Below are 18,846 nucleotides of genomic sequence, written 5' to 3'. Positions count from 1 at the left end.
GGAGCTCTCTCTGCTGAAAATGAGGTCTGGCCGGCCAGCTCAGCAGCCCAGGCAGAGCGTCCGGAGGCGCGGCAGTGAGCAGTGTGGGGCGCCCGGCCGGCTCCAGAGGCGGTGGTGGTGAGCGGCGTGGGGTGCTCAGATGTGGCGGTGAGTGGTGCAGGGCGCCTGGAGGTGGCGGTGAGTGGCGACTGCTGCCTGCGGGTGGTGAACCAGAAGCAGTGGCACTGGAGTGGCGGCAGCGGCGCCTCCCTCAAGTGGCACCCAGGGCACGTGCCCTGCCTGCCCCACCCTCATTACGCCCCTGCTCATAGGGAAGCTACCCTCAGGGATGCAGAATGAAAGGGCCCCAAATGCTTCAGCTTTTCCTCATAGGGAAGCTACCCTCAGGGATGCAGACAGAGGGAAAAAGTGAGGAGCAACTCCTCACTTAATTTTTTTGGGAGGGAGTGGAATGACACTTTGAGAAAAATATGTTTTGGAGATTGAAGATATGGGTTATTAGGTTTGGTGAGCGGAGTTCAGTAGCATGAGGGAGAAACTCCTCAAATGCTGGGGGATGGAATCTGCACTCCTGGGTGCTCCAGTACCCAGATAATTTTGTTGCTCTTTCAGCAGTCAGCTTGTTTGAATGATATTGCCTGACTAGCCACCCAATTGTATGAGGAAGAGTATGTGAACACACATCTTCTCCCAACTCAGCATTCTTTTATGTTCTTCCATAGTCATGTGAGGGAGGAAACCATAATTACACAGCAGTAGCATTTTAACTGTGAAATTGTTTCTGGGTCCAATTCAAGGTGCTGGTTTTGACCTTGAAAGTCCTTAATAGTTTGGGCCCTGGATATCTGAAGGACCACCTGCTCCTAAGGGTTTCTGCCCGCTTGACCAGATCTTCAGAGGGGGCTCTGCTCCACTTGCCGATGGTGAGAGAGGCTCGCTTGTCGAGCACACGGGGCCTTCTCAGTCATTGCCCCCAGGCTTTGGAATGCTCTCCCAGCGGAAATCCACTCCTCAGTCTCCTTGACAGTTTTTAGGGAAAAAGTAAAGACATGGTTCTTCACCCAGGCTTTTGAATGAGAGTATTGTATGTTTTACTGCTGCTGCTTTGTGATAGGTATTATTATTATTTTATGGGTTATTAAATTTTTATAGAGAGATTGTTTTTATATTTATATTAGCTGTACTTTTGTATTATGTATTTTAATTTTTGAGATCATCTCTACCTTTGTGTTTTAATTATGCTTTGTCTAATTATATTGTAAACCACTTTGAGATTATTTTAATGAAAAGTGGTATATAAATAAATAAATAAATAAGTAGGGACGATTCAGACCTTCTGCCCCTCTGTGACTATGCATACACAGTACTCCCTAGTACTCCCTATGCAGTACTCCCTACACAGATAGTAGAGGGAGTTAACCACACACTCTCTCCTCATGGAATTGGATGACCAGTTGGATGAAATTGTCAAAACTGGTCAGTTGTGTAGCATCCAGATCAGTGATTTTGTAAATGGGAGAAATTCTTCCATTTTTTGCCATTTTGGGGCCACCCAAAGATGTAAGTTTGGGTGGGGTATACATTTGATAAATAATAAATAAATAAATAATAAAATCCAACTTGTACAAGGAGGGAGGGGTGATTTTTTGCCAATTCCCATTCCCTCTTCATCCCCTTGAAAATATATGGAGGTTGGAGGGCCTTCAGGGGCAGATTGGGGAAGGTACAGGGGGCAGCAAAGGGAAGGGCAGATCAGCAGAAATCACCTCTCCCCACCCTTTGCATGACTGGAGTGTTTTCCATTCATGAAATACCGGTCTAGATACTACCCACTATCTTTTTTAATGTCGGGCAACCACCCCTGTATGCAGTATTCCAAGTGGAGGAGCAACATACATAATGAATAAGGACATTCTGAGACTGGCAGTTTTATTTTCAGTCCCTTTCCTAATAATCCCTAGCTGTATATCCTCCTCTGTAATCAAGATGGCAGCAACGAAGTTTAGTACCAAAATCCCTTTGTGTGAAATCCGCTCTTTTGCTGCTGTCTCAGTGATTTGTAGAAAGAAGCTGCATGTCTGTGAGAAAATGATTGATAGTGAAATCTGCTTGTTTGGGGTTAGCAGAAAACTATCTAGACATACACATAGATTAGGAGAAGCTAAAGCTCATTGCCCTCATAGCCTGATGGAGCTAGAGACTTTAGGGCTGTTTCAAAAGGACAAGTAATCAACAATATACCAGTTGTTAGCTCAATTAGTGTGCTAAGCTAATCTGAAAGCCTAAAAGTTGGAAACACAAACAATTGTGACTGAGTGATCAGTTATATGGCCAAGATTGTGGCGAATCTGTGGCTGCTTGGCATATAGGAAAACTGGCAACAAGAAAATTAGAGCCAGGCTAGGACCAGGAAAGACTCGATAGTATATCATTCATTCATTCATTTATTCATTTATTTCATTTATAGACTACCCCATCCAAAGGTTCTGGGTGGTTCACAACAAGTTTAAAAAGACATAAAAACAAACACCATTTAAAACACCACTTCAAACAATCTAAAAACAATTTTAAAACAATACAAAACCATTTAAAACCAATTAAAATACTTAAAAACAATTTAGAAACCTTGGAAGGCCAGACATAAGAACATAAGAACAGCCCTGCTGGATCAGGCCCAAGGCCCATCTAGTCCAGCATCCTGTTTTTCACAGTGGCCCACCAGATGCCACTGGAAGCCACAGACAGGAGTTGGGGACGTGCCCTCTCTCCTGCCATTACTCCCCTGCAACTGGTTCTCAGAGCCATCCTGCCTTTTGAGGCTGGAGGTGGCCCACAGCCCTCCGACTAGGAGCCATTGATGGACCTCTCCTCCATGAAGTTATCCAAACCCCTCTTAAAGCCATCCAGGTTGTTGGCTGTCACTATGTCCTGTGGCAGAGACTTCCTCAAGTGGATCACGCGTTGTGTGAAAAAGTACTTCCGTTTGTTGGTCCTAGACCTCCTGGCAATCAATTTCATGGAGTGACCCTTGGTTCTAGTGTTGTGTGAGAGGGAAAAGAATTTCTCTCTCTCCAAATTCTCCAAACCATGCATGATTGTATAGACCTCTATAAGGTCTCCCCGCAGTCGTCTTTTTTCTAAGCTAAAAAGCCCCAGGTGTTGTAGTCTTGCCTCATAAGAAAGGTGCTCTAGGACCCTGATCATCTTGGTTGCCCTCTTCTGCACCTTTTCCAGTTCAACAATGTCCTTTTTAAGATGTGGTGACCAGAATTATACGCAGTACTCCAAGTGTGGTTGCACCATAGTTTTGTATAAGGGCATTATAATATTAGCCGTTTTATTTTCAACCCCCTTTCTAATGATCCCTAGCATTGAATTGCCTTTTTCACAGCTGCCGAACATTGAGTCGACACTTTCAAAGAGCTGTCCACCACGACCCCAAGATCCCTCTCCTGGTCAGTCACCAACAGCTTGGATCTCATCAGCATATACTTGAGGTTGGGGGTTTTCATCCCAATGTGCATCACTTTACACTTGCTAACATTGAACTGCATTTGCCATTTTGTCGCCCACTCCCCCAGTTTGGAGAGATCCTTTTGGAGCTGCTCACAATCCATTTTGGATTTCACTACCCAGAAGAGTTTGGTATCATCTGTGAATTTGGCCACCTCAATACTTACCCCTGCTTCTAGATCATTTATGAATAAATTTAAAAGCACCAGTCCCAGTACAGATCCCTGGGGGACCCCACTTCTTACTTCCCTCCATTGTGAAAACTCTCCATTTATACCTACCCTCTGTTTCCTGTCTTACAGCCAGTTAGCAATCCACACATGTACCTGTTGCCTTATCCCATGACTGCTAAGTTTCCTCTGGAGTCTTTGATGAGGAACTTTGTTGAAAGCTTTTTGGAAGTCCAGGTATACTATGTCAACTGGATCACCTTGATCCATACACTCGTTGACACCCTCAAAGAAGTCCAAAAGGTTGGTGAGGCAAGATTTACCTTTGCAGAATCCATGCTGGCTCACTCCCAGCAGGGCCTGTTCTTCTAGATGCTTTACAATTTTATCCTTGAGGATGCTTTCCATCAATTTGCCTGGAACGGATGTTAGGCTAACTGGCCTGTAATTTCCTCCGATTTCAGGGATAAGTTGAAAATTTTAGCAAGGAGGTTGGCAATTTCACATTTGATTTCTTTGAGGACTCTTGGATGGATGCCATCCGGCCCTGGTGATTTGTTAGCTTTCAGTTTTTCAAGACAGTTTAGTAGGGCTCTCTTAAAGGCCAACAGCGAGCTTAAACTGCGGATATCTACCAGGAGTGCATTCCATAGGCCAGAAACAGCTACAGAGAAGGCCCAGTTCCAAATCACCACCAGGCGTTCCCAACTTTGGGTCTTCAGATATTGTTGGACTACAACACCCACCATTCCCAGCCACAATGGCCTTTGGCTATTGTGACTGGGGATGATGGAAGGCCATTATGGTTGGGGCTAATGGGGGTTGCAGTCCAACAATATCTTGAGACGCAATGTTGGGAATCCCTGGTATCTCATAGCATAGTTACTAATGCTAGTAGATAATATGCAGACAGACCTGAATTCAGTTGGGCTTCAATAGACAGATATGCATAGGAGTGTAGACCTTAATGTGGAATTCATTCGCAAAGAGAGCAGTTCTAGAGGGGTCAGAGAATGTTTTCTTCTACATGCTGATCAGCTGTGGTCTTGTGCGATCATCTTGGGCTATAAACATTTCTCCATTTGGAGCTGAGAAACTTTTGCCTCTTAATTCAGACTTCAGAAAATGCCAAATGGAAGGATGTAAACTTCCTTTATATTGCGGGCAATAAACATGGCAGTTCCGAGCTTTGCTACAGGTTATGGTGGGTTTTTGTTTCATTTTGCTGCAGATGGAGATAGATGCAGATATTAAAGATGAGAGACAGGATGTCTCCTTCACACGTATTTGGCTTTATCTCCCCTGTGCTTCTTTTAAGAAAGACTGATCGTCTATTTGTTGTATCCATGTTAGACTATCCATATCAGTGCCATCCTTTTTCTTTTTCTTTGACAAATGGTCCAGGACTTGGAAAATCCACTGCAGGCAATTTTGTTCTTACTTTGGGTTCCCATGATCCCAGCATGCACTAGCCTGGAGTTCCATCAAAGTGAAGTTTCCATTATTAACAGTGATCAAAGGGGGAAAAACAACCTATCGAGCCCTTACTTTATCACAAGTGTTATGACTAAAAGAGACTTGCAGCTTACAAGAAACAAGATTGCCTGGTTCTTTTCAAAGCTCGCTTTATGAACTCAGAAAAAAATGAATATTGTATAGCAATGCCTGCCAACAGGGATGGATTTTATTTAGTCTTTTCCTCAGATTTACATTTGATATTTATGACTGTTCAGAATATTCTTTCCAGCTAAACAGTGCACTGGTGTTGCTTTGCAAATGTACCTTACTTTTTTTTTGTTTATTATAACTTTTCTTATTTCAGTGTATCACATTTATGTCCTCATGTGAGAAGCTGAGAAACAGATATAATGATGGCTGCATAACACTTTCCCATAATCTGTCCCACCTACAATTCTATAATAAATGACAGCTGTGAGTTTAGGATAGTAATCTGGCTGGCCAGCTCTTTTGTAAGTTAATCACTGCCTCATGGTTCAGATGTTGAAGATAGCCACCATTAGGTGTCTTGCAACTGTTACTCTTCTCTGGTCTCATGAGAAGGGACAAGCTTACCTCATCTCTTGTTCCTCCTTCCCTGAAGATATATGTGAGTCACGGCCCATGCACTTTCTGGCAGCATTCACATGTAACATGGAACCGTGGGTTCAATGAACCCATGGTTTCACTTCCCATCCCATCCCGCTCTCCTGTCCAAATTATGTAATAGAGATCAGGCGCTCTGTAGTCAGGGTCACTGCAGAGAGGATGGGGAACTGGCTGTGTGGGCTTCCTTCTTGCCTGAAGGACAGCTGCACAGCCAATCACAGTTGGAGAGAGGGAGGAGCTTCCTCCCTCAACTTTGGCTACAGGGAACTCAGCCTGCAGTTCCACATTCACATGTAACACAGGCTGAGTTCAACCTTGGGTTGGGGTGGTGAAACTCACTACAACTCGAGGGTACAAATTGGAGTTTGGAGAGCAAAACCTTGGTTCACTCTCCATGTGGAACTGGAGTTTGGATGGGGTGTCCTGCATTCACATATTATGCCAATATACAGGTTTGGTAACTTCTGGCCCCTTCAACTCAAGTTTCACATTATGAGTGAATGGGGCATTTATGTTCAACACTTGTACAATGAGTGTTCAGTGTACACTAGCTTTCCCCACACAGAGCATCTGTGTGCTTTGGGGCCAGCAGTTTCTCCCTCCCTCTCCCACCTGCCCCGGTCTCTTCTCTTTCCCCCCTCCCTCCAGCCCCGCGCTCTCTAGCCCTCCCCCTTCCACTCCTCCCCCCTCCCCCACACAGAGCCTCATTGGGTGGCGGCCAGCCAAAAAGGGCCCTGCTGCTGCCGTTACCACCCGTTCTCCACTCAGCCCTGCTGGCACTGCCAGGGCCGGTCTGTCCCGCTGCCTCCTGCCTCCTTCCAGCCCAGGCCACAGCTGCGATGGTCGCAACAGCTGCTGGGCTAGGCCTGCGGCCACTGCCTCCTCACAGCGGCCGGGCCAATAAGCAGCTGGATTGGCTGGGCAGCGGGAGCTCACGTGTGGCTGAGGCCACCGCCGCCTCCTTGCCATGGCTGCCACCGTTCCCCCCCCCACCCGCAGCAGCTCAACTCAATGGCCTCCTACCGCACATGAGCTCCCACTGCCCAGCCAATCCACTGGGTTGCCAGGATGGATACCCACAGAGGCACGTCTATGAGAATTAATATAATAGATGGGTACAGATAGGTACACAGGTACAGTCATTCACATATTATGCCAAATGCAGTTACAGAAGTACACTTTCTATCTGTACTATGCATTTGAAGTGCCTCTACCCAGGTTCACTTTTAAAATGAACATAGTTACATTCACACAAATGTACGCACAAGTTTACAGATATATGTACACTTGTACAGTATGCTCTCTGAATTGGGCCTCAGTGAAAGAAACTATAGGCAGTTTCGAGCAGAGGCAGACTGAGAAAGGATTTTGGGAGCCAAGAAAGTGCACGAGCTAGCAAGAAAGCTGATGCACTTCAGAATGCAGGACGTCTGCTCTCTGGGAATTAATGTAAGTTGTTGCTGACTTTTAGGACTGTTCTGCTAGCTTCCAACATATCTAATGTTAAACGTGTATATTTGTGTAAATAAACCAAATATTACACAGCTCATAAGGGGGTGGTGACTCTCCTTTCAAAGAAACCAGAATCCAAGGCATGCTATAAGCCAGTGAAACTTTTGCCATGCAGGGAAGTGGAGCAACCATAGCAGCGTAACATTACCCTAATCAGTGATGCAAAAGAAGAAAGAGGATAGAAATGTCTCTCAGCAGCAATAACTTGCATTTCATACTATACAGCCATGATTCTCATTAAGTACATTCTAAGGTACACTTTGAGGTTTTAATCATGCAGTTTTCAAATGTTCCTATCTTATTGAGAATAGTTTTTAACAGTGACATTGAAGGATTTAGGGAGCTTTGACATCTCAGTTCTGTTCTCATTTTTGCCATGGTGTAGTGGTGTAACCTTGGATAAATTGTATTGCAGTGTAACCTTGGATAAATCAATGTTGGATAATCTCTTAGTGATTCCTACAAAAGCAAATAAGGATAAGGAGACAAGAGCAGATGTTATCAAAAAGCCCTTCTGTAGCCCTGTATACAGCAGGGCAAAGGGTAAGGAAGTCCCATCCCCGTCACATCACTCCCCCATGCACCCTGCCACTTACAATTACAACAGGGCTTGTCTGAAGAGGGAAGTGCCCTTCCCGTGATGGAAGGCTGGCAATCACAGATGTGACCACCATTGTGTGGGTGACTGATGTGGCAGAGGTGGAACTTCCTCCCCCTTCTCTCCACTGTACATGGCTGCAGCGTCAGATGGGTGCTCTAGGTGCCAGTCTCTGTGTCTCTCTGGACTCAGTGGATCCTGAGGAGGCACATGAGCCCAGCAGCTGGGTTAAGGGAGCGCCTGCTCCCTTAACCTCAGCTAAGAGCCGGGCTTAGGAATGGGGTTAGGCTGGGTGGGAGCGCTGGGATTTGTGTGGATCCCAGCCAGTGTTCCCTCTAACAGGGATTTCCAGATGTTGTTGACTACAACTCCCAGCATCCCCAGCTGCAATGGCCTTGGCTGGGGATTATGGGAGTTGTGGTCAACAACATCTGGGAATCCCTGTTGGTGGAAACACTGATCCCAGCACTTCACATCAGGTTACAGCCTGGGCTAGGCTGCTTGTGAGAACAGCCTCAAAGGGTTGTTGAGCTGCTTACTCTCTTTCTACTATCTTGTAAACATGGCTTGCAAAACAGTTGCTTCTTAATTGGGGGGGGGTGACTTTGCTTTAAAAACATATTGCTAAATAGGGCAGAGCTAAGGTCTTGCTACTAGTCCACTGCTCAGTCTGAAAGTACGACAATATGAATAGAGTGATCCTGCCATTTTTTTATTTATTACATTTATTGACCGCTCCATCCAAAGTCTCTGGGTGGTGCACAATAAATTTAAAAGACATAAAACAAACACCATCTAAAACAAACTACTTAAAACAATACAAAACAATTTAAAACCATTCAAAACCATTCAAAACCAATTAAAATACCCCCAAACAGTTTATATTTACGATGCAACATGAATCATGCAATCCTGTGCATGAATACCTGTTGGCAAGTCCCATGAATGTTATTGGGAAATATGAATGCATATGACTGAATCTGAAGTTTGTAATAGTTTTGTTTTTTGCTTTTAATACAATTGAGTACATGAGCTGAATGAATATAACTACTAAACTACTTGTTTCAACTGTCTTCATTCCACTTTCTTCATGGATCAAGGGCAGGATCTGGAAACAAGGTGTAGAACATTACAAGTCAGGAAGAAGAACCAAATAACTCTTGTTTTTAGATTTCCAGAACTGAAGTAAAGGTATATAAGCAAATCAGGGGGGCAGAGTGGGTGGGGGGGGGGGAGAAACATTGTATTTTAGCCACCTTCACCTTCTCTAAGAGGCACTAGTTACATTCAGTGTGGGTCCTTGCAACATTTGTTCAGCTTTCCTTCAGGGATGCCCATATGGCTCTCCTTCTCAAGTTAAAAGTTCATTTAACAATGGCACAAAAAGCCGCAGGAGAGCAGCATTTTTTTTTAAAAAAATAGAGAATATATTCATCCATTCATTCTAATTGCACTGGGGCGATGGGGTGGGGGTGGGGAGCGGAAAGTTAGAAACCTTCCTTTTGGCTCACAGCCTGGGGTTTGCTGATAATTTGTTTAAGGAAATGCTTTCGCTGGGTTTAAAATGCTTCCCAAAGGTGATAGAACAACAGCAGGGGGTGGGAGGGGGATTTTAAGCAATCCAGACCCATTAAAGCCTGCCTCAGCTTGGCTCAGCTTGGAAAAGCACATCTTCTAACTACTCCTATTGAATTTTTGGAATGCAAAAGGCTGTTGCACTTTCGAGATTTTAGTGACTGTTGTTCTTCCTCTGTGAATAATCTGGACCGGACTCCACTAGCCTTTGAGATAAGAGCTGCTTTTCCTGCCCGTGATGAGTGGGGGTGGGGGACTTCCCCCAAGATTGTAATCATATCATATAATGATATGTGATTGTGAGAAATGAAGTTCTTTCCTGAGGTGGCAGTAAAATATCTTGGACAGGTCTCCTTTCACCAGATGAGCCTTTGTGCCAACCCGAATTGCAGAGTGAGATCTTAAGTGCTGGCAAAACATTCTGCCACAGCTCTCATAACAGCCCTATTCAGACATTATGGGGCACTTGCGTTCATGTGGCCAAAGAAGTACATTTTTTTCTGTGAATGATTGCGTTCACTTAAAAAGGGAACCTGGGCACAGGGGTCCGCTCAAAAGCAGGAAACAGTTACAAAGTGCACACCGGGCCAGACTGGGGGCACTGAGAAGGTGGTGGAATGTATGTGGGGAGGGTGCTGGGTTTTGAGCAGAAAGAGTACTTAAGGGTGGGAGAATTCCCTGCTGCCAAGTGTGGCGGGGCGCACCGGGAATATGCCCTGTTGCCCTGTGGGCCCGTCCGAGGCTGAGTGCACGTGTGAATAATTGTGTGTACAGCACCACCTTGTTTGCTTCTGTTCCTAGAGATAAAAACCAAGAAGCCTTTGGCCTTGCCCCTTGATGCTGACTCCAGCCCTTTTCCAGATAACCCTATATACTATACGACTAATATTTATATACCACTTTTCAACAAAGTTTGCAAAGTGCTTTAAATAGAAAAACAAACAAATAATAAAGAAGACCTTATCTTCTAGTACACTGCGGTTTTAAATTGCAGGTCAGCAGCCGCAGGGGTGAGGAGGACAGAGCTTCTAGCATGGAGTGGTGGCCTCTCCTGGTTTCTTCTGCTTCACTTTCAAATACAAATACAAATATGATGAATATTGATATACCTCTTCTCCGCAAGAAGTTCCCAAAGTGGGAGAGAGAGAGAGAGAGAGAGAGAGGATCTCTGTCCCCCAAAGGGTTACAATCTAAAAAAGAAACAAACAATAGACACCAAGCAACAGCCACTGGAGGGATGCTGTGCTGGGGATGGATAGGGCCAGTTGCTCTCCCCCGGGTATATAAAGAGAATCACTTTTAAAAGGCACCTCTTTGCTCAATTAGCAGGGGAGTTAGCAGGGGTGCCAAGGTAGGATTTGCTTTCTCACTTTCCTCCTCCGGTGTCTTCTACCAACAGACTTGTGTGCTGCACTTTGCTCTCAAAGTGGAGCAGACAATGCCCACAAGTCTGTTGGTGGGAGGAAGAGAGTGAAAGGTTCCAGCCACTGGAGCTAGTGAAGCAGCAGCAATAAGAAGAGGCTGACGCTCCATGCTAGAACCCCTGTCCGTACTGCTGCTGATTCACTATTTAAAACAGAGGCATGCCTAGAAGTAAATGTGATGGAGAATAGGGCAGCTCCAGCAAGGTGTGTGAGGCCAGCATCAGGGGTGGGTCCAGGATGCAAGGAGGGGAAACATAAAGGAAGGATGGTGGAGTGGCAAAGAGCCAGGAAGCAGTGGTGACAGGCAGATGAGGCGATGGCCATGGAAGGGTGGTGGTAGGCAGGATGCCTGTGCTTGTCACCCTCAGGTGCTGCCAAGGCTATCGTCTCACCTTTCCTCATTGTTCCAAGAGGCAAATTTGTGTGTATATCTACTAAATCTAAACAAAGGTAATGTTAGACGTTAGGATTGTTGGGTGCCAAAGTAGGACTTGTTTGAAACATACAGCCCTGGCCTTTGGCATGGAAGTAAGTTCTTTATTTGGTTGTGTATTAGATTGTTTTTCCAAATACATAGGGCTTTTTGGTTTGGTAATGGATGTAAATAGTGAAAAGGGTGGATTGATGGCATGAAGGGGAAAGAAATGGGTTGGGGTAGGAAAAGAGACAAAGTGCAATTTACTTAGAGTTGGATTAACCAATATTCTAAAGAGATTATAAATAGGGATGTGCAAAACATTTCGGGCACAGATCAATCTGTGCCCGAAACGAGCAATTTCGGGTGATTCGGGGCCGGGCCGAATCACCCCCAATGGCCCCCGATATTTTTTGTGCCCCAGCCGAATAACCCCTGATTTGTGCCCGAAAAATTCGGGTGATTTGGGATGACGTCTCTTTGAATTTCCCGCCCTTTTGCCTCCATTGATTTCAAAGCAAAAAGGTCTGATTTGATGTCTGCTCGAATTTCGGGTCCCAGGGGCAAAATAGTGGGGTGGGGTGGTAGTGCCTAATGGGTGGAGGCTACCACCCAAATTTCAGAGTGATTGGGCAGAGGGCTGATTTTTGGGGAATTGTTGAAGTTTACGCGTCTTTAAGATTTTTCTCCATAAAGAAGCATGGAGCTGTCAGCAAATGTATAGCTTCACGTTGGGGGCAAAGGGGTGGCCTAGAGCAGTGTGGGGTTGGTGGTAGTGCCAGGTAGGGGCAGGGAAGCTACCTGAATTTTTTCAAAGGATTTGGGCAGAGGGCTGATTTTTGGTAAATTGTTGAAGATTACACGTCTTTAAGCTTTTTCCTCATAAGGTGTACATGGAGCTTTCAGCAGCCCCGTAAGTGCACTCGGGGGGTGCTGGGGTGGCCCAGAGCGAGTGGTAGTGTAGTGCACATAGGGTGCCAACCACCCCCATGGGTTTCTAACCCATGGCGTACAGGGTTCTGTTGTTTCTGAGGTATTCTGGGTGTGGATTCTATGATAGCAAATTAGAGTGGATTCATGGTGTCTCATTTGAAAATCTCACCACCAACCTCACACTGCTCTAGGCCACCCCTTTGCCCCCGATGTGAAGCTATACATTTGCTGACAGCTCCATGCTGCTTTATGGAGAAAAACCTTAAAGACGCGTAAACTTCAACAATTCCCCAAAAATCAGCCCTCTGCCCAATCACTCTGAAATTGGGGTGGTAGCCTCCACCCATTAGGCACTACAACTCCACCCCACTCTTTTTGCCCAGATCACACGCTATGCCCCCTATCTGCCCCAAAGACACAAAAATTTCAAAAATTCCCCAAAAATCAGCCCTTTGCCCAATCCCCCTGAAATTTGGGTGGTAGCCTCCACCCATTGGGCACTACCACCCCACCCCACTATTTTGCCCTTGGGACCTGTTTTTCTAACCTGGATTGATTCAGATTCGGATTTAATCCGAATCCGAACCGAATCAGGGGTGATTCGGGTAGCCCATATTCAGGCACAGAACAGGACGGGGGTGATTCAGTTTGGGTCCCGAACTGAATCATCGAAAACCCAAATTGCACACCCCTAATTATAAAGTCAGGTTCCAGTCATTCCCCAAGATACTTCCAGGACATTTTGTGGTTTCTATAAGAACATAGGAAGCTGTCTTATACTGAGTCAGACCATTAGTTCATTTTACTCAGTATTAACTTTACTGACTGGCAGTAGTTCTCCAAGGTTTCAAAAAGGAGTTTGGGGCTGTATTCACACGTAACGTGGGACCAGAGGTCCATCAGACCCACAGTTCCCCCCGCATGCTGACTTATCCATCTTCAAAGGTAATGGGCAGGATCTGAACAACAGTCTGTGGGGCTGCAGAGAGGAGGGGGAATTGATTGTGTGGGCTTCTTTCTGCCATGAAGGTCAGCCCTGGCAGCCAATTACAGCGAGAGTTAGGGAGCAGTTTCCACCCTTAACTCCGGTTTCAGCAAGAGCAGCCTGCAATTCAGACTTCACACATACCACAGCCGGCTGCAAAACTCAGGTAGGAGCCACTAAACCCACTACAGACAGAGGGTTCAAATTGGAGTTTGGGGAGGGAAACCTTGGGTCACTTTTTCAAAGGGCCGAGGTTGCATGCATTCAGATGTACACAAAATCCAACCTCAGCCCCATTTAACTCTGGTTTCCCATTACATATGAATGAGGCATTTCTTGGCCTTACCTGGAGTTGCTAGGGTACCTAGAAACTTAGGACCTTCTGCATGCAAAGCCCATGAACTACAAGTGAACTCCAGCCCCATCCCATAACTCCAACTCTTGCAAATGCACAGCCTGCATTTGGCTGTCCATTTGACAACACACACATAAAGATGGAATGAAATGGAAGTGGTGGTAAGGAACAGGGAAGGCTGAAGCCTAAAAGGGGCTGTTTGAATTATAGTGCTTGAATTACAGAGGGACCAGAAATGGCCCAGCTGCATGCCTTTACAGGTGCCCCCATTGATTGATTGATTGATTGATTGATTGATTAAGTGCCGTCAAGTTAGTGTCAACTCTTAGCAGCCACATATATAGATTTTCTCCAGGATGATCTGTCCTCAGCTTGGCTTTTAAGGTATCTCAGTGGTGCAGTAATTGCTGTCATAATTGAGTTCAACCACCTTGCTGCTGGATGTCATATTATTCTCTTTCCTTTAACTTTTCCCAGCATTATGGACTTCTTGAGGGAGCTGGGCTTTTGCATAATGTATCTGAAGTATGATAGTTTGAGCCTGTTCATTTGTGCTTTGAGTGAAATTTCTGGATTGATTTGTTCCATGATCCATTTGTTTGTTTTTCTGGCTGTTCATGTTATCCTCAAATGTTTTCTCCAGCACCATAGCTCAAAAGCGTCCATGCTTTTTCTATCATGCTTCTTCAAAGTCCAGCTTTTGCATCCCTAGAGTATCATGGGAAAAACCATTGTCCAAACAATTCTAATCTTGGTAGGTATAGAAACATCACGCATCTAAATATCCTTTCCAAGGCTTTCATTGCAACTCTACAAAGTGCTAGTCTGTGGCGTATTTCTTGACTGCTGGATCCTTGACTGTTGTTGGACAATCCTAAAAGGCAGAAGCTATCCACCACTTCAATGTCTTCATTATCAATTCTGAGGCTGATTGTTGTACCTTCTTGACATTTAGTCAAGAAGAAATGACTTCAAGTCATTTAGCCCCATTTTTCACTGTACTCCTTGACTTTCATTACTAGAGCTTGCAGATCATCCACATTCTCAACTATCAGAGTGGTGTTATCAGTGTAGCGTAGGTTATTGATGTTTCTTCCTCCAACTTTAAAACCACACTAATCTTCTTCAAATCCCACTTCTCTCAGTATATGTTCAGCAGATAAGTTGAATAAATAAGGAGAAAGTATACAGCCTTGTCTTACTCCTTTGGAGATCTGGAACCAGTATGTTTCACCATGTTCCATCTGGACTGTGGCTTCCTGCCCTGTGTATAGGTTTCTCATGAGACCAATGAGGTTCTGGGGTGCTCATTTTCCTAAGGATATTCCACAATTTGACATGGTCAATGAAATCAAAGGTTTTTCTGTAGTCAATAAAGCACATATTGACTTCTTTCTGGTATTCTTTGGCTTTCTCAATTATCCAGCGTGCATCAGCAATGATGTCTTTTGTTCCTCTGCCTTTTCTGAAACCAGCTTGAATATCCAGCATTTCCCTTTCCACATAAGGCTCTAAACTGCTTTAGATGACCCTGAGCATTATTTTGCTAGCATGTGAAATTAAGGATATTGTGAAATTAAGGATATTGTGCGGTGATTTGTGCAAGTCTCCTTTCTTTGGTATGGGTCATTGGGGCATAGACTTGAAGAACTGTCATGTTAAAGGGTTGTCCATGAAATTTAATTCATATTAGTCAGTCACTGACCGCATTGTACCCAAGTACTGTCATTGCTATATCCTATATATAGCAGTATGAAATTACCCCTGCTAACTGGGCAAAAAGGCATGGTGATTCTCTTTATTGGGCAGGGGGAGAGTAACTGGCCCTATCTACCCCAAGCACAGTACTTCCAGTGACTGTTGCTGGTGTCTATCTTTTTTTAAAAAAAAAATTGTGAGCCCTTTGGGAATAGGGAATGATATCTATCTATCTATCTAAACTGCTTGGGGAACTTTTGTTGAAAAGCGGTATATAAATACTTGTCGTATTCATATTTGTCTTCCTGACTATGAAAGCAACACCGTTCCTTCTTTGTTTTTCGTTTCCTGAGTAGTAAAAACAGTATGATTTCCCAACTGAAAGAGTCCCATTCTAGTCTATTTTAATTAATTGATGCCCAAGATGTCAATCTGTGGTCGATTCATTTCATCTCTCACTGTGTTGCGCTTTCCCATATTCATGCTTCTTACATTCCACGTCCCCATTGTAATTCTGTCTTTGCAGCTTTGAATTTTCTTTTCCTGCACGACAACAGCTGCTAGATGTGCAAAAGGCTTTAGTCTAATCATGTCATAAACATCACTGGTATTCTGAGAGATCCTCAGCTCTTCTTCAGTAGCATGTTGAGTACCATCCGACCTGAGGGGCACATCATCTGGCACTACATCAACAATCATTCTGTTTTGTCTATCCATGTGGTTTTCTTGGTAAAATACAGGAGTGGTTTACCACTGCCTTCTCCCACACAGTATCAAATGATGCCTTTGTTGTCACTGAAGTGATCGTCTGCCTCCAGCACCTTGCTATATTGCTGCTGCCCAATATAGGTGTTTGCATGCTTTAGCTGGGCAGCTGGGATGACCTTAGCACTTTGGGTGACCCTACTGGGAGTATACCTCCTGGCAAACCTTGCTCATCCCTCCCAGGAACACCCCCCCATGATAAGGCAGCATAGCAGGACTTGGGTGGTGTGCCCCCATAGGTACTGGGTTATGAGGTTATGAGGGGACATGATTTGGCTAAAGTTGGAGGGAGTGAAGGAGGTGGGGTTTGTGGATTTCATTAAAGAACTTAGGTTCTTCTCTTCCCCCATAATTCAAGCCAGGGCTGTCCTTAGAGACCCCATAGCGGGGTGCAGGGCCCACGGCAAATCAGCCAGTGTGGGGCCCCCTTCCAGTTAATTCGAATGGAGGTTAAAAGAGTGGGGCCCTGGGCACTTGCCCTGCTTACCATGCCCTAAGGACAGCCCTGATTCAAGCATTATGGTTATGGGAGTTAAGCTTGACCAAGATTCCTGTCTAAGAAGATGTATTCTCTATCTGCAGTGTTCAGTGGAAAACTTTTACAAAGTTAAAACAAGCTCAGTGGAAGAACTAATAACAGGGAAGGTAAATGTCTGGTATTTTACCCCCTTTGCTTCTTTTTCAGATGGTGTCCCCCTCTAACCCTCCCCCCACCTTTATTTGCAGAATGATTAAAAACTAGGGCAAGCTTCAGCCTGGAGAATTGTTATCCTTCATCTTCATTAAAATACTGAAATGATCAGGATAGCTTTAATGAAAACGGAGGAGGTGATTAGATGATTTATGAACTGCTTAGAATAGGAATTTTGGTTTCATGGGTTGATGATATCTCCCCAGATAGCCATCGAGGACTTCCAGTAAGAACGATCCCTTTACCAGTGATAGTGTCATTTTAACTGCTACATGAGTCCCCAGACAGAAGAAAGTAATGAGGAATGGATGTTTCCATTTAATTTTTTCCCCTCCTGCAGGTCAGGCCAATAATGTGTCTGTGCTCAGAAAACTTTCTCCGTCTCCATTCATTGAGCCAATCAAGGTCCAGTTCACTAGAGAACAGTGTCATTTTGAGAGGCTTTGCACATGCTTGTTCTTCATTTGATCACTGCAGTGTCAATTTGTTCTCCATTTGTTTTCTGCTGCTCTAATGCAGAGGGCACTAATGGCCTAGTGCTCTAGTGGGCTTAAGTTACAGGAAGGTAGATTTTACTTGAACATCAGGAGAAACTTCCCTGCTAACTGAGCATAAAAATATCTTTGAAAGTGGTAATTCTCATATTTAGCAGAGAGGAAGGCACTGTCCCTATCTAAGCACAGCATCCCTCCAATGGCTATTGCTGGGGTCTATCATGTTCCTTTGCAGATTCTGAGCCCCTTTTGAGACAGGACACCATCTTATCTATTACGCCTGTGTGCATTTGTAAATGTTGGGATTGGGTCTGACCCGATTTGATCTGATCCAACAAATGTTGGTTCGGGGTCCTTTGGACCCTTCAAAATGTCATGGTCAGGATGGGGGTCGAGACTGGTTTCCCCCCAGTGAAAATCCTCATAGAAGTCTATGGCAAAAGTTTTTTAAAACACACACACACACACACACACACACCCCTACTAAAAGCTGCCCCGTGAATAGGTAAGAATGGCCAGAATCAGTGTATTTAATTACAAATGATCCCAACCATCTTTTGATCTTAAATTAGTTTTTAAATGTAACCGAGAGATTGTACTCACTGTGAAACCCAGAAGAAAAGAAAAGTAACACCAGAGAATCCCAGGTGAAGTGATATAACTTCAGAGAATCTCAGAGGGAAACCTGGAAATTGACCACTTTATTTGGTAAAGCATGAGTTAAATATAGGCTTAAAACCTTTTTAAAAGGAGATAAATGCACAGGCAGGCTGGCAGATAGATGGCAGAAGTTGGGTTGTTGTTGGGTTTTTTTGGGGGGGGGGTTGCCATCCGAGAGAGAGAGAGAGAGAGAGAGAGAGAGAGAGAGAGAGAGAGAGAGAGAGAGAATTCTCCCACCACCATTTGGAGCTTTAGAAAGTTCCGATTTTTCCTGAATGAGGTCAGAGAAGTCCAGTCTGAAATGGGTTTCCCTAGTTTCAATTGGGAACTTCTCTGACCTCCTGTCAGGCCATTTCAAATGTTCCCAACCCAACATTGCACAACCCTATTATTTCTGTCTGTCTGTCTGTCTGTCTGTCTCTCTTTCTCTCTGAAAACCAATTTAAGAATATCTGTTGAACAGCAAAATATAAATATTTGTAGCAATGCAGTAGTAACTTCTTCATGGCAGTTGAACTAATTGTGTTCAATTACCATTAATTGAACATAATTAATGTGTTCAATTAATTGTGGCCTCTCAATTAGAGGCCAGATTGGTCTCTGGGTTTACCCGAAGGGACCATATAACACCGATTCTAAAAGAACTGCACTGGCTGCCAATATGTTTCGGAACAAAATAACAAGTATGGGTTATTACTAATGAAGCCCTTAATGGCTCAGGTAAGAGAGCACCTTCCCTGTCATGAACCCTGTTGCCTATTAAGATCTTCTGGAGAGGTCAGTTATAGTTGCCGTCAACTCATTTGGTGGCAACTCGGTACTGGGCCTTCTCTGTGGCTGCCCCAAGGGTTTTGGAATGTGCTCCCCGCTGAAATAAGAGCATCTCCTTCTCTGTTTATTTTTTAGGAGGACCCTGAAGACATACTTATTTTCCTAGGCCTTCAACTGAGAC

Source organism: Hemicordylus capensis, chromosome 1 (assembly GCF_027244095.1).
Source record: "Hemicordylus capensis ecotype Gifberg chromosome 1, rHemCap1.1.pri, whole genome shotgun sequence".
NCBI lineage: Eukaryota > Metazoa > Chordata > Lepidosauria > Squamata > Cordylidae > Hemicordylus > Hemicordylus capensis.
This window is presented reverse-complemented; position numbering follows the sequence as displayed.